Raw genomic sequence first — 23,524 nt, forward strand, 5'->3', positions numbered from 1 at the left:
AGTTTTATATTACATTAAAGTGTTTTGTTTTGACCAACCAAGTCCTTTCCAGTGAGCTATTCTTGGGAGACACTGGGAAACTGTGTTCCACTACCTTTCTTTAAACTTCAGGATGGGATTCAGCAAAGCACCTAGGCCTAGCCAGGATCCTGTCCCACACCTTAGACAGGTGGATCAGCCTGTTCCATTGGTTCCTTGTGTCCTGGAGTTTCTGTAGGATGGCATGAAGAAGGTCCTAGTGGTAGCTTCTCTCTGGTTGTAGATGCCGGTCTTTCTTGTATGGGTCCTTCTTCTCTGAGGGTCTCATTGGCAGCTCATCCAGATGTGGCCTGTTTTCTACGGGGCACTCTGCAATTTAGACCTCCATTGCACCTTCCCTGTCTGACTTGGAATCTGAACTGATTCTCCATTCTCTGGCTCGTCTGCAGTATGATCCTCTGGAGCAGGCATCCCTTATGGATCTCACAATCAAGACGGTCTTCCTGGTGGCTATTACCTCAGTAAACACTAAAGGAATTATGCCGAACGGTTAGACAGGCTGGGGCTCTTTACCCTGGAAAAGCGGAGACTGAGAGGGGACATGATAGAAACTTATAAAATCATGAAAGGCATAGAGAAGGTGGAGAGGGACAGATTCTTTAGACTAGCAGGGACAACTAAAACAAGAGGTCATTCAGAAAAACTGAGAGGAGACAGATTCACAACGAATGCAAGGCGGTTCTTCTTCACTCAGAGGGTGGTGGACACCTGGAACGCGCTTCCCGGAGAGGTAATAAGACAGAGTACAATTCTGGGGTTCAAAAAGGGACTGGATGACTTCCTGGAAGCAAAGGGGATAACAGGGTACAGATAGAGGTTTACCGTACATTGAGCGAATAGGGTATGGATATTTTAGGTTAGGTAGGGAACACTTTCAGGTCGTGGACCTGGGGGGCCGCCGCGGGAGCGGACTGCCGGGCACGATGGACCCCTGGTCTGACCCGGCAGAGGCAACACTTATGTTCTTATGTTCTTATGAGGCAAATTGGAAATCACCACAATGAATATAAACCTCATTGGTTAGGGTTAATATACATAATGGCACACAAGCTCTCAATACATCAATATAAATGACTGTTCTGCTTGAGCTCATATCCTGGCCTGATTAAGTGTAGCTGATGTGCTTACTGCTGTTTAACTTTCTAAAGCAGAGATGACGCTGAGAAAAGAGCTCCTCTATGAACCCTTGAAAAAGCCCTTTTGGGCAAAACAGGTCCCGTTGGGGGCATGCTAGAGACACGGCATTAAAGGATAAGTAAAAGGGGGGGTGTCATGTGATGCCGTGTTCTTGAACGGACGTGCCTCCGTACAGCTCCGGGCCGTGTCGTCCTAACTTTGCTGTTAATCACTGTTTTATCTGCACTACCTGCCTCCGTGTTCCTCCGGTGACTTTCGGGAGCTGGCTGGCGCCTGTGGAGCTTTGCCTGGGTGTATTCCTGACCGCTATGACTGCCAAAGCACAGCGGGACACTCGCGGGAAACTGAGGCACACTGATACCAAAATGGTGGATGGCCACGAGGTCCCTATGTTTACTATCCAGGAAGCTGCAATTCAAGAACTAACTAAATCTCTAACCCTTGTTATGGAGGACAAACTGGCGAAAATCCAAACCTTTATGGAGGACTTTCGAGAGACAGTGGAAACACATGCTGGCCGTCTCCAGAGGGTAGAGGATCGTGTAGCTCAGCAGGAGGAGAGGATAAGGGTCCTGGAAACTGCTAAAACTACCTTGCTAGATCGCATTGACGACCATGAAAACAGGAGCCGCAGGAACCTGCGGTTTATCGGGATCCCTGGTACTTTACGTGATGTTGACCTGCGCTCCTGCTTGGAGAATTGGCTGCCTGGGATCCTGGATTCTAGCAATGCTGGGGAGCGCATTCTTATTGAACGGGCACATCGGGTGAGCCCGCGGAGAGACAACAAGCAGCGGCCCCGACCGGTCCTAGCCCGCTTTTTGAATTTTGCTGTCAAGGAGCGTGTTCTTGCTAGATATAGACGAGGGCCGGACTTTACCTTCGAGGGCCAAAAAATCTTGGTGTTCTAGGATTTTTTGCCGCAAGTTGCCTCCCGCCGCAAAGCAGTGGCCCCCCACTGCCACACCTTGTTCCAGCGCAACATCAGGGTTTCCCTGCTCTACCCTGCCAGGGCTCGCGTCTCTCATAACAACAGAACTCTCTATTTTGATACGCCCAGAGAACTGGAGCGCTTCATTCAAGATTTGCCAGCGCCACAGCGTGAAGAGCCAGGCGTTGTTTGAGTCTGCGGAACCCTGCTAGTGCTGTATCCTTCTGTGTTAGAGCAGGATTGTTGCACCATGCTGGACTTTCTTTCTGTTTTTGGACTATGATTTCCCTTTGGCTTCCTGGGAGACCCCCTGGGCCTTGTGACTGCGATGGCTCTGTTTTTTGTTTCTCAGCAGGGAGCCCGTTGGAGCGGGGTGACCCGATGCTTTGTCACTTCCCTTATTTGTGGGGGGCTTCCCGGGGAGCCGTCTTTTTCTTTTTTTTCCTTGGGGGGGGGGACCATGTTCTCTTGGCCACATTCGGCTGCCTGCTCTCGACTGTCTTCGATTGGATTCTGGATTTTTTGTACTACTTTGCTCTGGCCTTGTCACATGGCGGCCCAGACACCTGTTTTCGGGGCGCTGACACCGTGGCGCTGTGTGGCGAGGCTGAGTGCTGGGACTTGATTACATTTCTGCCCTGTTTAGTTTTCTGTGTCAAGCTGTTGTTCACAGTTTTTGTTACTGGAGTTTATTGGGGTATGCTGTTATATTCTTTTTGGGCATGGCCCGGAGCTGTTGGTTGCTTTTTCAGATATGGGGGGTTGCATGGTTTTACTGTGCAGGGTTTTGGGTTTGGGTGGAATTGGGTGGAATGGAGGGGGGAGAGGGGGGACAAGGGGGTATGCTTGGCTATGTGCATGGGATACGGAAACCTGGTCGTCCCTTGGATGCTTTGGGGTCCTATCGGCCTTTCTCTCTTTTGAACCAGGATATTAAGATCTTAGCGAGCATACTGGCTGCCCGGCTCCACGCCTTTCTCCCTGCGCTCATTCATGAAGATCAAGTGGGCTTTGTGCCGGGCAGGTACGCCTCCATGAATCTTTTAAAAGTCTTGGCAGTGTTGCAGTCCCGCATGCTCCGCATGATCAAGCTTTGATTGTGAGCCTGGATGTCGAGAAGGCCTTTGACATGGTGTCATGGGATCACCTTTTTGGGGTCATGGGACGCTTTGGATTCCAGAAGGCCTTTGACATGGTGTCATGGGATCACCTTTTTGGGGTCATGGGACGCTTTGGATTCCAGGGGGATTTTCTCGTCTGGGTGGGTGCCCTGTATTCTAACCCCCAATCGCAACTGCTGCTGAATGGTGGAGTTTCGGAGCCTTTTCCATTGGGCCGGGGTATGCAACAGGGCTGCCCCCTCTCCCCACTTCTCTTTCTTCTGTCACTGGAACCCTTGGCGATCTGTATACGAGGGGATCCTGCGGTGGAGGGACTGCAGGTGGGCACCCATGAATATCGTATCAGTATGTTTGCCGACGATATGTTGCTGTATGTTCGGCATGCGGATAGGACTGTCCCGGCCCTTATGTCCCTTATTCAGCATTATGGTACTTTTTCTGGACTCCGTATTAACTTCACTAAGACGGAGGCTCTGATTTGGGCTCCCCATCCTCTGCCCCTTGGTGCGCTCGATTGGGTATCAGCTTAGCTCCTGGCAAGCTTAAATATTTGGGAATCATGCTCTATGTTGACCCTACTAAATTATATACTGCCAACATCACCGCTACACTGGGTAGAATTAAAACTCTTTGTCACAAGTGGCGCAATTTACCTCTATTCTTGATGGGTAGAGTCACTCTGGTTAAAATGGTTTTGTTCCCCAAATTATTATATCCTTTACAGACCATTCCGGTGTGGCTTACGCGCGCTGATGAACGGCTCTATCGGTCGGTTATTTGCACATTCATTTGGGGGGGGCCGGGCCCCTTGCATTAGTTTTTTGATATTATCCCAGAGTAGGGACCAAGGGGGCCTTGGTCTCCCGGACATCCGCATATATAATGTTGCGGCACTGATTCGCTGGATTCATGAACAATTGGTTTCACTGAGGCGTTACCCCCCCCCCCCTGATCTTATTGCCTATTGTTGTTTGCCATATTCCTTTTCTTCCTTTATCCATACTGGCGGCAGGGGCTTTGGGGGACTTGGCGCACTTTCCCCCTCTTTTTCTTTTTTACAACCTTTTTCTCAAGCTTGGCGGTGGTGGCGTATCCGGCAGGGTCGGGTGCCCACGGCCTCCCCTCTCCTGTCCCTGATACGTAATCCTGCTTTCGTTCCCGGTTTGCACGGCCTTGCTGGTTTAGGGGGCCGAGTGGAGCGGGACCTTATCTTAGATGCTATCTTGGCAGTAGGGGGGGGGTCTTTTTACATCCCTTCAGCAGCTGAGAGCTGCTTGGGAGCTGCCTGGTACCCTATTTTACACTTATACTCAAATCCACCACTATTATATGTCTGTGCTCAGGGCCCACTGGGAGCATTGGACCCTGGGTAAATTGGATGAACTCTTTGTGTCCACTACTGCTCCTTTTAATAAAATCTCTACGTGGTATGCGGCTGGCAGATTGTATCCAGGTGAGGGCTGTGTGACATCTCTGGCACGGGAATGGTCCCGCGAATTGGGGCTGGAGGTTACGTCCCATGATCTCCTTCAGGTTTTTTCAGTCCTTATTTTTCCATGTAAAAGCAGTATCTCTTCAGGAGACTCAATTTAAAATACTGCACAGGGCATACCTCACTCGCTCTAGGGGGCATATTATGGGCCTTTGGGATTCCAGTCTTTGTCTCAGATGTGGGCTTCAGCGGGGCACCTATCTACATTCTTTTTTTGACTGCCCCAATTTGCAGTTTTGGACCCAGGTGCGTGCTTGTCTTCAGCATGTCCTTGCTTGTGATATTCCCTGGAATGCCCCAGCTTTATTGCTGGGGGATGTCCAAGAGTGGACTCAGCATGGCATGGATCAGCCATCATTGAAATTTGCTCTCCATGCCATTTTGTTGAGGAAAAACTCATCTTACAAATGTGGGCTTCTGCAGAGGCTCCCCTCTATGATAGATGGTTGACTCTGTTGAAACAACAGGCCTGCTACGAATTGGATTCTTACTCGTCCCGACCACAGGAGCAGTGGAAGGAGTACTGCGGATTGTGGGCTGCTTGCTTGTCCCTCTGATGCTGTGCCATGCTTTCTCTCCTTACCTCTGGTGTGAGATGGGTTTCCGAGCATATTTTGTTCTGCATCTCATTGCAAGTCTGTTTGGTGGATCTGCCTACCATACATGCATACTTACCATTCATACTTACCATAACTACCTTACTCTTTCTTTTCTCTTCCTTTCACTGCTTCTGAGGTCTTGAGTGCAAGGTGTTGTGTGTGTGTGTGTGTCAGTGTGCTTGTGAGTGCGTGGTGTGGCTGTTGTTTGCCTGGTTATCTGAATGCCTTGAATCGTTTGGGGATTCTGCTTCGTTATATTTGTTTCCAATGACTAAAATGACAGAGATGCCGGAGCTGTTGGTACTATATCGCTTTTTGTTCCTTCACTGAGCTCTATTTGCTATAGATTCTTTTGTGATTGTCTCTCTGGTATTTCTATGGTATTGTACCGTGCCTGGTTTTTCTCTGACTCAATAAAAATGATATTACAAAAAACCCCCAAAATAAGTAAAAGAACTGTTTACTGTTTTCAGTCTTTTTTTTTTTTTTTTTTTAAATGATAGAAAGTTAAACAGCAGTAAGCACATCAGCTACACTCAATCAGAAGTTCAGGATATGAGCCCAAGCAGAACAGTTATTTATATTGATGCATTGAGGGCTCATGTGCCATTCTGTAATTGAACCCTAACCAGTGAGGTTTATATTCGTTGTGGCTTCAGGCTCTCTTCTGCCGGGATCCTTTTCTGTGTATTACGGGTTTTGGTGTGATGCTGTTTATTCTTTTCTTCCAAAAGTGGTTTCCACTTTCCATGTAAATCAGGAAGTTTGGCTTCCTGCTACTGCTTCCTCTGGTCTGAGGGAGCAGGACCGGGTGTTGCAGTCCTTGGACATTGTCAAGATCTTGTTGCGGTACCTGGAGGTCACCAAGTTTTGCCTTTCTGACTACCTGTTTGTTCTGGCAGGTCCTGTCCACAAGAGTAGGCCAGCTTCTAAGGTCACCATTTCTAAGTGGTTATATGACTTATGTGGCGGACAGAAAGAAGCCCTCCCTCGTGGTGCAGGCTCATTCTACCAGAGGTGTTTCATCCTCTTCGGGCAGAGTCGTTGGCTGTTTCTCTGGACAGGATTTGCAGGGCCGCTACATGTTCACCAAGTTTTACAGGATTGATGTGGCAGCCAAGCAGGATTCTACTGTTGGTGCCTCTGTTTTGGCAGTAGGCTCATCAGTCCCATCCTAATTTTTTGGAACTGCTCTGTTAATCCCACTGGTCAAGGAATAAAGTGAGATTGTACAAGAATGAAAGATTAGTTTCTCACCTTTGCTAATCTTCTTTCTTGTAAATCCATACTTTATTCCAGGAACACACCCTATACCTTGCTGATTCACCGATTGTCTGCCTTTAGAAGTACTGGTAAGCTAGATTTCTGTTTTCTGACCTGCCTTTATAAGAGTGCCATTAGAATGGGTTTAGCACTTAGTTCAAATACCCCTTTCTGATAGCACTGATTTGTTGTTCAAGTTTCTAATGTTTCATGAACTGTTCTTTCGTTTTTCATTCTTGCTGTTTTGCATTTGTTGATATGAACAGAATTTACTTACTTGTCGGGGAAACCTCTCTCTTATTCTTATCCTCCACAGATGTGCCTGGCTGCATTAAGACTAACTGATGCTTACAGGGACAGTGATGAGGTAAGGGGGGAGGGGTTTACATCTCTGAAGTTTGAAGCTCTAGTCCTAGAATAAAGTATGGATTTACAAGAAAAAAGATTAGCAAAGGTAAGAACCTTATCTTTCATTACAAATACAGATTATAGGGAACCAACCTCTGAGTATGAGCTGTCTCAGACAATTACAGCATGAAGTAGCTGGCTGCATTACCACTTTCACTGGACTCCTTTTGAAGGAATGACCACAGATGTGCATTGTATATTCCAAAACAGACAGTATTGTTAGTATATAAAAAATTATAGCAGCAAGAACATACCAGAAGGAAACTTGTATTATCAGTCTGGAAATAACAATGGAGAGATTATACAGACAGAAGCCAGCACATTTCTGAATGAATGTTGAGCTCTGCCCCACCCTAAAAAGCATGAAGTTATATACAGGGGTTTTTTCTATGTCCTGTAAAACACACCTCTAGCTCTGTTCATCTACTGTCCCTATAGGTGCAAATATGCTGCCTGCCTATCCCACCCCAGTCCACACCTCTATCCTCCCTGAGGGTGCCCATAACAGGAATATTTCTCGAACTTTCTTTTCTTCACATGGATATGCCAGTCCTTTTGGGACATATAAGCTCTTGGATTCCTGTGGCCATATATGGAGTGTTCTGCTGAGTTGCACTTTCACAGCACTGTTGGTGTCCTTGGAAATCTGTCTTCGCAGCAAAGAATAGAAACGTAAGCACTCACAGGGGCACACAGTTAGCATCCAGAAGAAACCAGTCTTTGTCAGCCCATGAGTTACATTGAATGCAGGCAACAGTCTTCCATCCTGTGTAAAAGTCTCCCATCTTATCCCCCTCTTGGCGGACCTGCAGGCCCCAACCAAAGGGCCGCCATACAAAGTGTAGCAGAACGAGGAACAAAAGCGTGAGGGCACCCAACAGCCTAACTACAATAAACAGGGATACACTTCAGAGCCAGAGGAGGAAGGCACATTGGAGGCATATCACATCAGAAGTACTTTTTTTTTTTTTATATTCTTTATTATTTTTTTCTTTATTCATTTTAAACTCACAATAAGTGTTTCAAAATATCAAAATAATTTTACATAAATATAACACTTAATATTCTGCAATTATCCATTTAAAAAGTTTTACACCCTCCCTCTCCACCCTTCCACAACAAAAATATAACATACATTTCATATAAAAAAATATTTCCTAATATTTCTTACAATTATAAAACCATCCCCCCCTTTCCCCCATCTTGGACATGTACCAATATGGGAAAAACGGTATCTAATCCTTACAATAATTTGTTAAAGGCTCCCAAACATCTTGAAATTTTCTTAAATACCCCTGCTGCGTAGCTTTTACATTTTCCATTTTATATATACGACACAATGATTTCCACCAAAACCTATAATTTAATCTTTCCCAATTCTTCCAATTACTTGTAATCTGTTGTATGGCAACTCCTGTCATGATAAGTAAAAGCTTATTATTATTCGAAGATATTTGACTCTTAGCTCTCATTGACATGCCAAATAATACAGTATCATATGATAATGCCACCGGATTTTCTAACAAACAATTTATTTGTCCCCATGTTGAATTCCAAAAAGCCAAAATAAATGGACAATAGAACAGTAAATGATCTAACGTCCCTGCTTCAAGGTGACAATGCCAACATCTATTAGATTTAGAGCTATCCAATTTTTGTAAATGAACAGGGGTCCAAAATGCTCTATGTAACAGAAAAAAACAAGTTTATCTCATAGATGCAGACACTGTACATCTCATTCTCCAAGACCAAATTCGAGGTCATTGAGATGCAGTAATTTGATGCTTAATCTCAAAGCTCCAAATGTCCCTAAGTCCAGGTTTTGGTTTCTTTTTTACAAATCCAGCTATCAATTTATACCACTGAGCGGCTTGATGTCCTAGAAAGTCAGCTTGAAAGCACAAGAACTCAAAACTATATTGATTATTAAGATTTTTCAATTTAGGGAACCCTGCCTAAATGGCCTGCTTCAGTTGCAACCATCTGAAACTTTGTGACTTACTAAACTAAATTTATGTTGCAACTGTGAAAAGTCAAGCAGTTTACCATTAGATATAATAACATCATCTAAAGTACATATTCCTGCTAACATCCAGTACTTCCAGATGACTTTAAATCCACCAATCTTAGAGTTCAGCCATATAGTTTGATTTGTTGATTTATGTGCTGGAATAGGTGTTAAATTACTTACAAATCTTAATGTTTTCCATGTTTCTATTAATATTCTGTTTTCTTTATTTAACCTAGGCATTTTGATACTGAGAACATTGCATAATCGCAGAGGAAACATGAGTTTCCATTCCAACCATAACCAATCTGGCATCTTTTCCATGAGCTCTGGGAGGACCCAATACATACCCTGACGCATAATATAGGATTGATGATACCTATAAAAATTAGGAAAATTTACCCCTCCCTCTGTAATTCTCTTTTGTAGAGACACTAAAGCAATTCTAGGAATTTTACCAGCCAAATAAATTTTGTAAGAATACTATTTAAATATTTAATTTTGTAAGAATAACTATTTAACCCCTGAAAAAAAACTGGTATCATACCCATTTGATAACAAACCACAGGCAAAATCATCATTTTAATAGTTTGGACTCTCCCCCACCAAGACAAATGTAATGGATTCCATTGCTCACATAATTCTGTTACCTTCTGTAATAAAAATTCCTCATTTACTTTCATTGTGTCTTCCAGCGTGTTTTTTATCCAAATACCTAAATATTTTATTCTTTCGTCTCTCCAAAGAAAAGGGAATGGATCAAATAAACCCTTTGTACAATGCACATTAAGTGGAAGAACTTCTGATTTACTCCAATTTATCTTATATCCCGAAAATTTTCCAAATTTCTCTATTAATTCAAGTAAGCATGGAATGGTTGTTTCAGGATTTCTCAAATGAAGCAGTATATCATCTGCATAAGCAGAGACCTTATATTCCTGATCTGAATAAGGAATACCCTGTATCTCCTTTGCTTGCTGAATAGCTAATAATAAGGGTTCTAATACAATATCAAAAAGCAAAGGCGATAAGGGACATCCCTGTCTAACTCCCCTATGCAACTGAAAACACTCTGAAAAATTATTATTAATATATAATCTAGCAGAAGGAGAGCTATACAGAGTTTGGATCATTTGTATAAATCCTGAACCTATGCCAAACCATTCCATTACCTGATACATGAAGGTCCATTCCACCCGATCAAAGGCCTTCTCTGCATCCAAGGATACAGAAAAGGCTGGATCTTTCATGGCTTTTGTTAAATATAACATATGACAAGCCAATCTGGTGTTATTAGAAGAATGTCTCTGAGCAACAAACCCTGTTTGGTGCATACCAATAAAAGGGAGAGCCTTGGCTAAGCATAAAGCCAATGTCTTAGCTAAAAGATTTTCATCAACATTGATTAAAGAAATAGACCTGTAATTTGAAATCAATGTAGGATCTTTATTTGGCTTTGGCAAAACTATAGTTAAAGATTCTGCCATAGTGCCTGTAATACAACCTTTATTTAGTTGAGCCTGATACAAATTTAACAAATATGGCAATAGGGTATTTTGAAATGATTTATAAAACTCTACTGTAAAACCATTGCCACCTGGAGCAGATCCTGCTCTCAGGGATTTCAATTCTGTTTGTAATTCATTTAATGATATAGGCTTATCTAGACTTCATTTTACATGTTCAAGAATTTTAGGTCCCTCTAATAATTTTTAAAACTCGAAATCAGCTTTTTCCTTGTCTAAACAAGGCTCAGAAGAATAAAGAGCTTTATAAAAATTTAAAAATTGTTTTAAAATAGGACCAACTTGAGAATAAGTATTCCCTTTCTCATCTTTAATTACAATTATTTTTGTCTTTCTTTTTTTTTTTTTTGCTTTAAGATAATTTGCCAATAATCTTCCAGCCTTATTTGAGTTTCCATAATACAAAGCTTGCTGAGAAAACAAATCTTTCCTTATGAGGTGTGAAGAAATTTCATTATACTTGCATTTAGCTTTTAAAAGAGCCTGTAGAGTAGATTGTTCACACTTATTTATCAGTTTTGACTCTAACATCTTGATTTCTTGTTCCAGATTGGAAAATTGTCTTTTAATCTATTTCTTAATATGTACCGAATATGAAATAATTTGTCCTCTCGTTGTTGCCTTAAAGGCATCCCATAAAATTTCCAAGGAAATATATTCTGTATTGTTAATTTGAAAATATTCATTAATTTTTAGCTGAACTTCTTCAACAAAATTCGAATCCGCAAACATCATATTATCAAATTTCCATACCGGTCTACTATTATCTTGATCCACAATTTTAATTTTAATCCACACTTCTCCATGATCAGACAAAATGATTGGATCTATTGAGGCTTGTGTAACCTGTTGAACAAATGAATTTGAAAGAAAAATTTAGTCTATTCTTGAAAAAGATTTGTGAACATGAGAACAAAAAGAAAATTCTCGCTCATCAAAATGAAGTATTCGCCATATATCTTTTAAATCACAAGAATTTGCAAACTCTAAAGATTTCATAACTTTACTAGGTTTTTTATCCATCAGAGGATCCATAACAGCGTTAAAATCCCCTGCACAACTAAATTGGGTGCAGCTAATGGTAATATCAACTGTTGTAGAGTTTTGAAAAATTTAATTTGATTCGAATTAGGGGCATATACATTAAAAAGCGCCACAGTATTATTTCCCATTCTCATATCTACGTGTAACCATCTTCCTAAAGGATCTGAAGCAGCCATTTTGAACATTGCAGTATATTTCTTATACACTAAAATAGCTACTCCAGCCTTCTTTCCTGTAGCAGGGGCAAAAAAACAATGCTTTACCCAACCCCCCTCTAATTTTGAAGATTCTATGACTGACAAATGTGTTTCTTGGATATAACAAATATCCGCATTCTGTTGTTTTAAAAATGAAAGTATTTTTTCCGTTTAATCAGACGGTTGAGGCCATTAACGTTTAATGAAAATATTTTAAAATCCATTATATAATTTACATATAAAGCATATAATCAACATCCAGTAAATCAAATTATTCTGATTTTCCACTAAATACACATTTTCCCCACATTTAAAACTTGGAATAAAATCCCTCATCCCCCTTATCCCCTTCTTCCCATATCCCCAACCCTCCCCAACCCCCAAATTAAAAGTGATAACTTGGTAACGCACATGTGAGACCAGGCAGCGGAAAAACTCCTTACAGTAAAAACACTTTCATTTAATTACAATAAGCTATCCAATTCCTATAATGTTAATTATAAACTATATCTATTTCTTTCAAATATATTAATTTATGAATTGTTACAAAATTAAAACATCTTTTAAATTCCACTTATTCAACAACAGCATTAAAGTTGATATAATACTGTTTCTAATTATTAAATTCAAAATATAAATTTGCAAATTTTCCCTTAAAATATCTAATATGTAAAATTTTCACATTTAACTTAATTACCCATGTTATTAAGCATATTTATACCCTCCCAATCTCCCTTACTATGCAATTTATAATGATTAAATTGCCTTAATCATCAAACCTATAATATCCCATCCAACCTATTCATTTTAATGCATATTTCCCCATTATATAATACCCTTATAATTAATCAACCTCTATTGAATTACTAATTTCTCAGTTCTCATATTCAAACCATTCCTTAAAAATGAATCCAGTTATACTTAGTAATTGAATAGTAAAGATTCATAAATAATTAAGTAATAAAGATTTCATGTATACCCAAATTCCAAAATATTAGCATTAATACATTGAATATTTATATATCTTAACCTTTAAAAATAGGCTTGATTAAATTAAAAATCATTTAAAATAAGTTAAAATAATGCTATTCCAAATCCTAAAGCATATGTTAACCAAATAAATTAATATGGAAGCATAAAAATTAATCATTTTAGACCATTTATCAGGGCAAAAACTTGCTTAGTAATCCCCATGTAAAGACTTTGAAAAATAATTTCCCATGCGCATTAACCATCCCAATCCTCGTAGTCCACATCCTGTTTATGTTCACATCCACAATGAGTCGAAGCGACTGAAGAAACGCTAACTCTTTATTAAATTCTTCTTAACCAGTGTATTCTTATTCTATAAGCCATGCTGACCATATTTGAATCTTTTTCAGAAATATTTCCATCCAAAATCTTCCTTTTTGATCTCAGGAATGGAGGGATAGGATGAAGAAATCTCGCAGGAGTCTATTCTGTATGGATATCTAAATAGCGATTTTAATTCCAAGAGTGAACTTTCTGTCTTTATTAACTACAGTATATCATTAAAATGTACTTTCAATTGCTAAACGCTGTTCAGTAAGTCATTGTCAGGGATTACCAAACAATTTCTTTCAGCATTTTGTCAGTATAAATAGGCTTTATCCAAGAGCTCCTAACTCTCAATGTACGAGAATAGGTACTGCTTTGATTTTGCGCTATAAAATCTTTTCCTGCGCTTGTCGATTATAGCTTCCATAGAAGAATTTCTAGTTTTCTCTATCACGTGCCGGATACAGTTAATTCAAATAAGTTCCATTCATAACTGAAACCACTTTTGTATGTAAACTTCACTTCTTATAAAATTTTGAAATTGACATTTTCAATAGTGATCACACTAACTTTAAAATAAATTAAACACGACAAGCATACAATCCATTCATATGCCGCATTCTTTCCCTCTTTTCTTCTTTTCAATAACTATTTATTTTAAGAAGACATTGGCTGATCACATTGATCTAGGAACTCTTGTAACTTAGCTGGATCTTCAAAGTTCAGCATCTTATTAGCATATGTAACCTGCATTATTGCAGGATACATCAATCCATATTTTGCCCTGAGAGATCTCAGCTGCGGGCGTAAGTCTAATAATTTTTTCCCCCTGTATGCTGTAGCCCTCGCAAAATCGGGCACAATGTGAATCCTGGCATCCTGACATCGGTGACGGGTCAAAAGCGCGCGAGGACAAAGGCGCGCCGACAACCAAGCGCAGGCAACTGAGCGCAGGGCTTAATCGCGCCAAACAAAAACCGTATTTTAAAGGGCTCTGACGGGGGTGTGTGGGGGGGAACCTCCCCACTCTACTTAATAGGGATCGCGCTGCCTCACGCTGCCATGTTGGGGGTGTGTGGGGGGTGTAACTTATACTGAAAACTTAACTTTTTCCCTAAAAAACAGGGAAAAAGTTAAGTTTCCAGTATAATGAGGGGGGTTACAACCCCCCAAACCCCCCACAACGCCAGTGCGATCTCTATTAAATAAAGTGGAGGGTTCCCCACCAACACCCCCCGTCGGAGCCCTTTAAAATACGGTTTTTCTTCGGTGCAATTAAGTCCTGCGCTCAGTTGTCTGCGCTCGGTTGTTGGCATGCCTTTGTCCTCGTGCGCTTTAGACTATGAACCCCTGACATCTTAGGTTTTTGTTTTCCTTCACCAAACAGAAAACCTCCATTACTTGCTGGTGTCTAAGTAACTTGAAGATTAATGGACGAGGCCCTGTTTGCTTATTAGTTCTTCTCACAGGGATCCTGTGAGCCCTCTCAAATTCCAAGGGAAACTTTGTTTTAAGAGGTAAAATCTTTGGGAGGAAATTTTCCAAAACGAATATGGGATCATTTTTCTCCATTCTTTCTGGTAAGCCAATTATTCTTAAGTTACTCCTCCTTTCACGGTTAATACAATCCTCCAAATCTCTTGTCAAAGTTTCAATTTTCTTTCTATCCATCTTGCACTGAATCAATTCAATCTCTGTAGATTCCGTCCGTTTTTCCAACTGCTCCATTTTAATATCGACAAACTGCATACATTTTGTGAGGCTAACGACTTCCTCTTTAACCTCTTGCAGCTTTTGAGCGTTGTCTGTAACTATTTATTTAATCTGCCGAAGTTCCGCTAAAATGTCATTGTTATCTTCCTTTGGCAATGGGATCTTTGAAGGAGTTGCTGGTTCAGGCTTAGATCTTTTTACACTTCCTGTTCCTATACCGGCCGAATCCATTTTCAATTGTTTTCCCAACTTTTAAGTAAAAAAATAATTCTATATAGCTTATTTTTCTGTAAATAAGCCTGTTATTACGGAGCTAATCTCTCATCTGACCATCGAGATGCGTCTCCAAGCCACGCCCCATCAGAAGTACTTAATAAGAAATTCACAGTGCAAATGCAATTTCACAGTACATAACAAGCACAAAACTTAGAACTTTGATGCAGCAAATTCAGACTCAACAGAGAGAGGTAGAACATACTCCTGATCAAAGGAGGGTATGAGCTGATAACCATGAGCAGAAAGAAACTTGAGATGTCACTTTCTCAGTAGTATTCTGTAATAGCTTAAAGCAACAGGGGAGGCAACAAGGTACCAGGAATAAGATCAAAGAAATCACAGCCATAAAAAAGAGCAGCGGGTGTAAAGCCTCATAGTAACATAGTAACATAATAGATGACAGCAGATAAAGACCCGAATGGTCCATCCAGTCTGCCCATCCTGATTCAATTTAAATTTTTTATTTTTTTCTTCTTAGCTATTTCTGGGCGAGAATCCAAAGCTCTACCCGGTACTGTGCTTGGGTTCCTAATGCCGAAATCTCCATTAAAACCTACTCCAGACCATCTACACCCTCCCAGCCATTGAAGCCCTCCCCAGCCCATCCTCCACCAAATGGCCATATACAGACACAGACCGTACAAGTGTGCCCAGTACTGGCCTTAGCTCAATTTTTAATATTATTTTCTGATTCTAAATCCTCTGTGTTCATCCCACGCTTCTTTGAACTCAGTCACAGTTTTACTCTCCACCACCTCTCTCGGGAGCGCATTCCAGGCATCCGCCACCCTCTCCGTAAAGTAGAATTTCCTAACATTGCCCCTGAATCTACCACCCCTCAACCTCAAATTATGTCCTCTGGTTTTACCATTTTCCTTTCTCTGTAAAAGATTATGTTCTACATTAATACCCTTCAAGTATTTGAACGTCTGAATCATATCTCCCCTGTCTCTCCTTTCTTCTAGGGTATACATATTCAGGGCTTCCAGTCTCTCCTCATACGTCTTCTGGCGCAACACGAATCCTGAAAAAGGACAATGAGAGCCCCCCCATCCGCTCAAATCCTAGCTAACTTTTTTAAAAATAAAATCACTGACCTAAGAACTACTCTACCCATACCCACAACCAATACACTTCAATACCTTGAACCACAGGATCTGGATCACAGAGCAGACATGAATTGGGATCACTTTGAATTCCCAAACTGGCACCAGTTCCTAAATTTATACAACAAATATACAAAATCTAAATGCCTACTCGACGAATGTCCCCCTAAACATGACAGCCCCCCTGACTTCAAAATGGAACTATTCAAATGGTTAACAACTGCCCTTACAAACGGAACCTTAAAGAAGGATATGGGACACATACTGATTATCTCTTATCCCCAAAAATCAAAAAGCCTCAACAGCACTTACATCCAATTACGGACCCATAGCAAGCATTCCCCTTTTCACAAAACTACAGGAAGGATTGATCAACCTACAACTAACAGACTACCTAGAGTAACTTCAGTTGTTGGAAAAATAATGGAAGTGTTGCTGAAAGAAAGGATAGTGTATTTCCTTGAATCTAATGGGTTACAGGATCTGAGGCAACATGGCTTTACAAAAGGTAAATCGTGCCAAACGAACCTGATTGAATTTTTTGATTGGGTGACCAGAGAGCTGGATCGAGGACATATGCTAGATGTAATTTACTTGGATTTCAGCAAAGCCTTTGATACAGTTCCTCATAGGAGGCTGTTGAACAAACTTGAAGGGCTGAAGTTAGGACCCAAAGTGGTGAACTGGGTCAGAAACTGGCTGTCGGACAGACGCCAGAGGGTGGTGGTTAATGGAAGTCGCTCAAAGGAAGGAAAGGTGACTAGTGGAGTCCCTCAGGGTTCGGTGCTGGGGCCAATCCTTTTCAATATATATGTAAGTGACATTGCTGAAGGATTAGAAGGAAAAGTGTGCCTTTTTGCAGATGATACCAAGATTTGTAACAGAGTAGACACCGAAGAGGGAGTGGAAAATATGAAAAAGGATCTGCAAAAGTTAGAGGAATGGTCTAATGCCTGGCAACTAAAATTCAGTGCAAAGAAATGCAGAGTAATGCATTTGGGGATTAATAATAGGAAGGAACCGTATATGCTGGGAGGAGAGAAGCTGATATGCACGGACGGGGAGAGGGACCTTGGGGTGATAGTGTCCGAAGATCTAAAGGCGAAAAAACAGTGTGACAAGGCAGTGGCTGCTGCCATAAGGATTCTGGGCTGTATAAAGAGAGGCGTAGTCAGTAGAAGGAAGAAGGTGTTGATGCCCCTGTACAGGTCATTGGTGAGGCCCCACTTGGAGTATTGTGTTCAGTTTTGGAGACCGTATCTGGCGAAAGACATAAGAAGACTTGAGGCGGTCCAGAGGAGGGCGACGAAAATGATAGGAGGCTTGCGCCAGAAGACGTATGAGGAGAGACTGGAAGCTCTGAATATGTATACCCTAGAGGAAAGGAGAGACAGGGGAGATATGATTCAGACGTTCAAATACTTAAAGGGTATTAACGTAGAACAAAATCTTTTCCAGAGAAAGGAAAATGGTAAAACCAGAGGACATAATTTGAGGTTGAGGGGTGGTAGATTCAGGGGCAATGTTAGGAAATTCTACTTTACGGAGAGGGTGGTGGATGCCTAGAATGCACTCCCGAGAGAGGTGGTGGAGAGGAAAACGGTGACTGAGTTCAAAGAAGCGTGGGATGAACACAGAAGATTTAGAATCAGAAAATAATATTAAAGATTGAACTAGGCCAGTTACTGGGCAGACTTGTACGGTCTGTGTCTGTGTATGGCCGTTTGGTGGAGGATGGGCAGGGGAGGGCTTCAGTGGCTGGGAGGGTGTAGATGGGTTGGAGTAAGTCTTAACAGAGATTACGGCAGTTGGAACCCAAGCATAGTACCGGGTAAAGCTTTGGATTCTTGCCCAGAAATAGCTAAGAAGAAAAAAAAAAATTTAAATTGAATCAGGTTGGGCAGACTGGATGGACCATTCGGGTCTTTATCTGCCGTCATCTACTATGTTACTATGTTAACACTCTCAGTGAATACCAATCAGGCTTCAGGAAAGGATACAGTACAGAAACTGTCATAGCTTCCATACTAAACCACCTCTATGATCTTTTCAGCAAAGGCAAAAGCACATTGATTCTGCAACTAGACCTTAGCAGTGCGTTCGACCTAGTAGACCACAAAATCATGCTACTGTGCTTTGACGCAATAGGAATCTCGGGAAAGGTAATGAAATGGTTCCAAGAATTCCTAACAAACAGATCCTACCGAGTAACCAGCAACGGAAATTACTCCAACTCAAGGAAAAACCCATCAGGGGTGCCTCAAGGCTCCCCTCTATCACCCACATTATTCAACATCTACCTCGCATCCTTAGGTCACCTACTAAAAAAATTAAACCTAAAGCGCTACATATACGCAGATGATATAACCATCCTAATCCCCATAAATGACATCACAAATGAAACTATAGATAACCTCTCACATACAATGATAGAAATCGAAAAATGGACAACCAGCTTCAAACTAAAACTGAACACAGAGAAAACAAAAATCTTTTTGGCAAGCCCCAACGACAAAATAACGAAAACATCGTTAAAAATAAATGACCATGAATACCCAATCTCCAAAACCATAAAAATACTGGGTATCACTCTAGATACTCACCTAACCATGACTGACCACACAAACCTACTGGTGAAGAAATGCTTTTACATGATGTGGAAGCTAAGGACTATCAAAAAATACTTTGACACAACATCCTTTAGATTACTGGTGCAATCGCTGATCCTATCTACCCTAGATTACTGCAACATCGCATACCTGGGTATCCCAAAAAAGACAGTACAAAAATTAAGATTAGTGCAAAACACTCCAGTTCGCTTGATCTTCGGACTGAGGAAAAAAGACCACATCAGCCCCTATTACAAAAAATTGCACTGGCTACCATTGGAGGTGCGAATACTGTTCAAATTTGCATGTATCTGCTTCAAACAAGTCTGGGGCCTAGCACCTTCCCACCTGCAAACACACTTCACTCTACACAACCCCACATGTACAACCAGAAACAAAAACATATTTGCATACCCAAAGATCACAGGCTGCAAATACAAATCCTTCCTAGACAGAACCTTCATGTTCCAAGCAAACAGACAGCAATCCTGGCTGGGAACCACATAAATAAAGCCAGACAGACCTACAACAACACATTCCGAAAATCAATTAAAACTGCTCTATTTGACAAATTCCGTGCCTAATCAGTTGACCTCTCTCAGGTATTCTTTCCCCTTATAACCCCAATGTATTATGCAACTTCTTTCTCCTCTCATGTATTCCTTCCCCATGCTTCCCCAATTTATTATGTAACTTCCTTCTTCTTGCATTGTGTAATTCGCTGATTGTCCAGCCTTCTTTCTATGTGAACTGCCTAGAAGTCAGTTTGACTATGGCGGTATAGAAAAATAAAGTTATTATTATTATTATATTATCATTTTCGTCGCCCACCTCTGGACCACTTCAAGTCTTCTTATGTCCTTCGCCAGATAAGGTCTCCAAAACTGAACACAATACTCCAAGTGGGGCTTTACCAATGACCTGTACAGGGGCATCAACACCTTCTTCCTTATACTGGCTACGCCTCTCTTTATACAGCCCAGCATCCTTCTGGCAGCAGCCATTGCCTTGTCACACTGCCTTTAGATCTTCGGACACTATCACCCCAAGGTCCCTCTCCCCAGCCGTGCATATCAGCTTCTCTCCTCCTAGCATATACGATTCTTTCCGATTATTAATCCCCAAATGCATTACTCTGCATTTCTTTGCATTTAATTTTAGTTGCCAGGCATTAGACCATTCCTCTAACTTTTGCAGATCCTTTTTCATATTTTCCACTCCCTCTTTGGTGTCTACTCTGTTACAAATCTTAGTATCATCTGCAAAAAGGCACACTTTTCCTTCTAACCCTTCAGCAATGTCACTCACAAACATATTGAACAGGACTGGCCCCAGCACCAAACCCTGAGGGACTCCAATACTCACCTTTCCTTCCTCCGAGCGATTTCCATTAACCACCACCCTCTGGCGTCTGTCCGACAGCCAGTTTCTAACCCAGTTCACCACTTTGGGTCCTAACTTCAGCCCTTCAAGTTTGTTCAACAGCCTCCTATGAGGAACTGTATCAAAGGCTTTGCTGAAATCTAAGTAAATTACATTTAGCATATAGCCTCGATCCAGCTCTCTGGTCACCCAATCAAAAAATTCAATCAGATTCGTTTGGCAATATTTACCTTTCGTAAAGCCATGTTGCCTCGGATCCTGTAACCCATTAGATTCAAGGAAGTACACTATCCTTTCTTTCAGCAACACTTCCATTATTTTTCCAACAACTGAAGTGAGGCTCACCGGCCTGTAGTTTCCTGTTTCATCCCTGTGACCACTTTTATGAATAGGGACCACATCCGCTCTCATCCAATCCACAGGAATCACTCCTGTCTCCAGAGATTTGTTGAACAAGTCTTTAATAGGACTCGCCAGAACCTCTCTGAGCTCCCTTAGTATCCTGAGATGGATCCCGTCTGGTCCCATCGCTTTGTCCACCTTCAGTTTTTCAGGTTGCTCATAAACACTTTCCTCCATTAACGGCGCAAAATCTACTCCATTTTCTCGTGTAACTTTGCCAGACAATCTCGGTCTTTCTCCTGGATTTTCTTCTGTGAACACAGAACAGAAGTATTTGTTTAGCACATTTGCTTTTTCCTCATCACTCTCCACATATCGGTTCCCAGCATCTTTTAGTTTAGCAATTCTATTTTTCATCTTGCTTTTTCACTAATATATCTGAAAAATTTTTGTCTCCCTTTTTTACATTTTTAGCCATTTGTTCTTCCGCCTGTGCTTTCGCCAGACGTATCCCTCTCTTGGCTTCTTTCAGTTTCACCCTGTAGTCCTTTTTGCACTCCTCTTCTTGGGTTTTTTTATATTTCACGAACGCCAACTCTTTCGCCTTTATTTTCTATGCCACTAGTTTGGAGAACCATGTCGGCTTCCTTTTTCTCTTGTTTTTATTGATTTTCTTCACATAAAGGTCCGTAGCTATTTTTATCGCTCCTTTCAGCTTAGACCACTGTCTTTCCACTTCTCTTATGTCCTCCCATCCTAACAGCTCTTTCTTCAGGTATTCTCCCATTGCATTAAAATCGGTACGTTTGAAATCTAGGACTTTAAGTAACGTGCGACCGCTCTCCACTTTAGCTGTTATATCAAACCAAACTGTTTGATGATCGCTACTTCCCAGGTGAGCACCCACTCGAACATTAGAGATACTCTCTCCATTTGTGAGGACCAGATCCAATATCGCTTTTTCCCTTGTGGGTTCCGTCACCATTTGTCTGAGCAGAGCCTCTTGAAAGGCATCCACAATCTCCCTACTTCTTTCCGATTCCACTGACGGAACATTCCAGTCCGCATCTGGCAGGTTGAAATCTCCCAACAGCAGAACCTCCTCTTTCCTTCCAAACTTTTGGATATCCACAATCAGATCCTTATCAATTTGCTGCGATTGAGTCAGCGGTCTGTAGACTATACCCATGTAGATAGAAGTTCCATCTTCTCTTTTCAGAGCAATCCATATCGCTTCTTCCTCTCCCCAGGTCCCTTGCATTTCGGTCGCTTGGATATTGATATTTACATAGAGAGCTTTTTGACCATCCACCTTTTTGACCATCTCTGTCCTTCCTAAAAAGATTATATCCCGGTATGTTTGCATCCCATCCATGTGATTCACTGAACCATGTCTCTGTGATAGCGACAATATCTAGATCTGCCTCTAACATCAGGGTTTACAGATCATGAACTTTGTTACTTAGTCTGCAAGCATTTGTGGTCATCACTTTCCAGCTATTTTTCAGTGGTAATCTTTTTCTTATAGATTTTTGTTTCATTTCACTTTCCGTTGCAATATTAAGAAATGAGTTTCTGATATTGTTTATGTTGCAATCTTTACTACTATCACATCTTTTCTTTTGCCGGGGGTGGTCTCTATAATTGTCCTTCATACATACACCACCCCCACCTTCTAGTTTAAATGCCTAGAAACATATTGTCTAAATTTCTCTGCAAGGTTTCTTTTTCCTGCTGTAGTAATATTTAGCCCATCAGTGCAATATAGCTTCTTGTCCTTCCATGTATTTCCCCATCCTCCTATGTACCTGAAGCCTTCTTGATAACACCAGGCTTTGAGCCATCTATTAAAGTCCTCTGTGTTTTTCACTCTTTGCTCTCCCTTTCCATATGCAGGCAGTATTTCAGAAAAAGCTAAAGTCTTTACAAAAGGTTTCAAACCCTCACCAAGCTCCCGAAAAGCTTTCTGTGCTGCAAGTGTGGAGTTATTGGCCAGGTCATTTGTTCCCAGATGGATAACAACATCAGTGTTAAAATCCTTAGTTTCTTCCTTAATTATAGTCAGTATTTGCCTGGAACTCCTGGTAGCTGAGGATCCTGGAAGACATTTCACTATTTTGGTCTCCTCGCCCTGTGTTCCAAGGTTAATGCCTCTGATGGAATCCCCCAACAGTAATAGTTTTCTGTTTTTGGCTTTTTTATTTGTGCTTAGGGTGCGCTTGTTCTCTTGAGTATCTTGAGTATCGCAGTGCACTAGTGGAGCGAAGGAATTCTGTAGCGATAATATTAGTGAAGGTAGATGTTTCTGTGTTACATGTCGCAGTCTTCCTGAGCCTACTGTGACCCATTTATTTCTGGGCTGTTTTATTCTTTGAGGTAGAGGTGGTAAGTTGGTATGATTTTGTGGAGTGATGGAAGCTGCTTTAATTGTATTCAATTCCTGTTTAAGTTTGTAGAGCTCCTCCTTAATACTAGCAAGTTGAAGACAGAGGGGCAAGCCTTAAGCCTCCAAATAGTGTGTCTTGGAATTAAAGCACCACAGTGATTGCATAGAATAAAGGTCATCTTGATTGGTTGTGAAGTGACTTGATTTGAGTAGTCCTGATTATTTGGTTCTCTATATATGAAAAGTGGTCCCTGGGGTGGGTGGGACTATAAGTCTTACCCTTAGTCCTATGAAGAGAATCAAACCACCCAGACACATTAATGCCTTTCCAAGTTTGGACTTGGAAACTTGCACATGTGATCAGTAATTTCTTCAACTACCTTACCAGTGTAACAATTAGAAAGGTTAAAATTACCATACACACCACCTTCAGGAGCAAGGAGGTAATTGAGAGCGAGGCGGGTTTTGTTTGTTTATTTCTCACCCGCCATTATCCAGGGCGAGTTACATAGTAACATCTATAATAATAAAACGCTAAGCGCGCATGCGCACTTCTTCCTGTGTGATCCGGCAGGAGTGCACATTCGCGCTTCAACTCCCCCCTCACTCACTGTAAGGCAGCACTCACTGTAAGGCAGTTCGTCA

The 23,524-nt window shown here is 41.4% G+C and overlaps 1 protein-coding gene across 1 annotated transcript in view; it reads left to right on the plus strand.

Moving 5' to 3' along the window:
* TSNAXIP1 (translin associated factor X interacting protein 1) overlaps positions 1-23,524 on the plus strand; it is a 1,372,321-nt gene that overhangs the window by 429,400 nt on the left and 919,397 nt on the right. The gene's annotated exons all lie outside the window — the stretch shown is intronic.

This window comes from Geotrypetes seraphini, chromosome 4 (genome assembly GCF_902459505.1).
Source record: "Geotrypetes seraphini chromosome 4, aGeoSer1.1, whole genome shotgun sequence".
NCBI lineage: Eukaryota > Metazoa > Chordata > Amphibia > Gymnophiona > Dermophiidae > Geotrypetes > Geotrypetes seraphini.